This window comes from Anolis sagrei, chromosome 3 (assembly GCF_037176765.1).
Source record: "Anolis sagrei isolate rAnoSag1 chromosome 3, rAnoSag1.mat, whole genome shotgun sequence".
Taxonomy (NCBI): domain Eukaryota; kingdom Metazoa; phylum Chordata; class Lepidosauria; order Squamata; family Dactyloidae; genus Anolis; species Anolis sagrei.
The window spans coordinates 128,824,207-128,828,405 of record NC_090023.1 but is presented as its reverse complement, the minus strand read 5'-3'; the positions used below and the strand labels follow the sequence as shown (position 1 = coordinate 128,828,405).

The 4,199-nt window shown below is 37.9% G+C and overlaps 1 pseudogene; it reads right to left on the bottom strand.

Moving 5' to 3' along the window:
• Positions 1–2,938: 2,938 nt before the first annotated feature.
• LOC132772418 (U4 spliceosomal RNA) lies at positions 2,939–3,061 on the bottom strand (annotated as a pseudogene).
• Positions 3,062–4,199: the final 1,138 nt, after the last annotated feature.

Below are 4,199 nucleotides of genomic sequence, written 5' to 3'. Positions count from 1 at the left end.
GTAACACTAAAACTGTCAGCTAGAATTTGAAAGTAATGTATTGGAAGTAATGACATAGCCTGTAATGCATTGCTTTGGAAGTTAACAAAAATAATATTTTTGGAAAGCATTAGCATAACCAGTAACATTGTTGGCTTTAATGAGTAACGGTTACATAATCATTTCCAAAATGTGTTTTAAAGAATCCATTTGAGGCCATTTTCATTTGTGAATTTTTTTCAGTTTTAAAACATAATGATGCTATGCTATTAATACGTTTCCCATGAAGTAACAAGCAATAATGTGATCCTGTTTCAAAAGCAGCAGATAATGATAACTTGTAGTTTTTTCTATTTAAAAAAACGTTCCAAACTGTGTCAGTGATAGAAAGTACTTTCTTCATAAACGGTATTCACATAGACTTCTAATAATATTTATAAATAGTCTTTGCCATTTTCACTGAAAATTAAACACCCCAGGCAATTATAAAATATTAGTATTTTATATGCATTTCATTTCTTTGTTCATGTCAGCCAATTAAAATCTATTTTTGCAAAGAAATTATTAAAGTAATGGGCAACGTTCAATCTTTCTCCTCCATACCTAGACATGCTTAATATGTGTTGATATTGTAACCCAATTCAGTCTATCCATACAGCAATGCTCTAATTATCTTCCTCCATGGCCCTACTTTTGGACTGAAGTAGTAGGAACCAGGTAGTACCATAAGATAGGGAGGAGACTGATAGCAAGAAGCAGGAAGAATTGAAGGTTTAGAATGTGAGTTATGGAGGAGTTAGTGTGAATGAGCAAACATAGAAATATCTAATGCATTTTTTGTGATGAGCCAGTTGTCACCTTCATCATGAGGACTTCTGTTATCCAGAACCATGGTTTGAATGTCAACCTGGAAAACACATGCTGAGCTACTCAACAACCTTTACAAAATGTTGTGATTCTCATCACATTGTTGATGTTTTGCTGGCCACAGACAGAATCTACTATATCAAATACTTCCCATATATGGATTCTCCTCAGTCAACTGATCACAAGCCTACAATAAGTGCACCTCACTTGCATGCTCATGCCCTTGAGTTACTGAAGGACAGGTTAGAACAGTGGTTTTCAACCTGTGGGTCCCCAGGTGTTTTGGCCTACAACCCCAAGAAATCCCAACCAGTTTACGAGCTGTTAGAGTTTCTGAGGGCTCTTCCACACAGCCCTATATCCCAGAATATCAAGGCATAACATCCCACAATATCTGCTTTGAACTGTTATCTAAATCCACACCCAGATAATGCACACTTGTCCTTTCACACGACACAATTATTGCACTATGATTTCACATTAAATTGCTGTTTCTCCTTTCTGTGGAATCCTGGGTTTTATAGTTTAGTGAGCCACTAGATCTCTCTGATAAAGAATTCAAAATGTCTCTCCCTAAGTGGCAGAGTCCAGTTTTGCATAGGATGTTGCCAAGGCAATTGAAGTAGAACCATAACACTGTAACCGTGGCATTATCATTGGGACTGTGCGTACTTGCTCTAGAAATTTTCTTACAGTAATGCCTAAGTGTATATAGCATGTTTGATGTAGTGTATAATTTGACCCTGAGAACCAGATATGTCAATAACATTTCAGTTTTCTATTTCAAATACGAATCACTATTCACTAAACAGAGTGGGAAGAAAAGTGACTTTATGTGTTTATTTGCTCATGTTATACTTTTGTATGATTTTTTTTCTTTACCAAAGAACAATATGAGCAAATAAACACATAAAGTCACATCTCTTCCTTCTGTATTTATTGAATAGTGCTTCACATTTGAATTAGAAAAGTACTTTTCTTAAAGCTGAAAAGTATCATTGATGTACTTACAAAAATTCAGTAGAGCTTGGGTCTATAAAATGCAAGTATGGCTTTTAACATAGCACCCAGTCAATTTATATCTTTTTGTCTTCCCACTCAATACAATTAAACTATTTTAAAAAAATCACTGTTATAATGTGGGTGGAGGAGAGACATGACATCTGTTTCAGAGACTGAAATCCTTGATGTTTGCCTTGAAACCTACTTGAACCATGTGAGATAATATAGCTCAGACTAAGAATTATTCGACAGCTTCAGGGTTTTGGGTTTTTAAAAAATAGATTTGATCTTTTATTTGTGGAATCCTCTGAGTATCAGGGACAGAAAGCCATCTCATTATTTTCCTCAAAGGGCTTTCCACTTCCCACACATTAGCAACATATTCTACTATATCTTTCTGTGGTGCTGCTGGTTGTGATTATTATATGTTAAAGGAATGATGGGGATCAATGCACACCCTTGCTGAAAGGTCTTTGTGCGCCAGTGCATGAGACTTCAGGCCAAGATGATTTAGACCCAGTGCTTCATTTTGTTTTATTAATATCCAAGAAAGCATCTTGTTAACTGAACCCAGTCATTTTTATAGTGATGTGCATATGATAAGTTCAAGGTGAACTGAAATGGATAAATATATCTAAGGAAACACAGCTGCAGATGTCTGGATAAAATGATGGAGGGCAGAGAATGGTTCATATTGCCCAAAGAAAAAGCAGCAAAGGGCATCCATTCTGGCCTAGTTGAGAATTCAGCTTAGACCAGAGGAGGCCAAATATGCAAAATGTTATTCCTAGCTAAATGAGGACCTACGCAAGCAAATGATTTCATGGGTGCAAATATGGTACCTGTTAGTCCTCTGCAATCAATAAAGAAGTTTCAATACTCATGGCTAAATTAGGGGGCAGTGGCAAATAGTTTATAAAGTGGTTCTAAAATATCGCAAGGGGTCCATATTGTAACTATAACGATACAACAACATTTTCGTTACATAAACTTAACAGTACTATCTCACTGGAAGACCCCAGGGGCCATTCAGACCAGCCACCTTCTGCCAAGCAAGAAGAGCAGCACAGTCAAAGGACCCCCAACAGATGCCCATCTAGCCTTTGAAATAATAATAATAATAATAATAATAATAATGGGAAAAGTTTGCAATTAGCAATAATCGCGCCTTGGATTAACCTCATTGTCTACAATACTGCCACTGCGCAAATAATGGGAAATCTACTAGATAAACTTTGGAGTTACTGCCTCTATACTTTGCCTACCTCATAGGGTTGATTCAACTCCCAACAATCCCCTTTTATCTCAAAAATTCCTTTAGAGAATGAGCGCCACAACTTTCATGGAAGAATTCTGGAAAATGTTGTTTGGGAAGGTGAGGATCCCTGTGCCAGAGAATTCAAAAGACCCCACCCAAAACTACATTTCCCAGAATTTTGCTCATTCCCCGCATTAAAGTCTCAATGTGAGCGTGGCCTCTGTCTGTCTCTCTCTGGGCCGGCCATGTGCCAGAGGGGCTTTTTCCTTGCCTGGCCATCCAGCAGGCACCCCTCCCGCCTGCCTTCCAAAGGCCCCCTTGCTGCCCCCTTGGGAAAAGAGTAGGGTTCTCCCTCCACTGTCGCCTCACCATCCTCTTCAGGGCCCTTTGGGGAAACTAAACCCAGTCCTTTTGAGGATGAAGTGGCAATCACAACAGAGATCTGGAGCCATTTATGATACTTACATAACTCTTCTAAAAGTATTAGGTCAGTGTTTTGAATCTTGAGGGTTTTTTTGTGTGGGCGCTGCTCACGTTTCTTAACTTGGAATAATAAGTTTTCTAGAATTAAACTATCAGTTGAGTGTCTCTTAGCTTGAATTCCTAAATAAGAAATTTTCCACATAGGATTATCACACAAGACTTGCACCATGCATTATGCCCTCTAATTGAAATTGAAATTGAAGTGCTCACCACTCATAACTTTGCCACCTCAAAACAGTCTTCAAATCATTTACAGGCTGGACTTTTCACTAAATGGGTAACTCCAATTTCTAAACTTCAGAAAGTACTTCCTAATTGTGTTCAAAGTGTTTTCAGGTGGTGTGATAAGTTCAGTGTGCTATTGCAGTGAATTTGGGGACAGTGACATGATTGTGGGCATGTTGGGGGCATCACTTCAAACTGCTTCAATTCCCTGCCCCCAAACTGTCTTTCTTGTAGGAAAGATGGGATATAAATACAATAAATCAATCAATCAAATACAAAAGAAGATGCAAACGCTATTCTTCATTGAACTTGATGGAACTACCCGATTAGGAATGCATGGAGGGCCTGAAATCATTTTTAATGCAACACAATTCAACTAGATGTA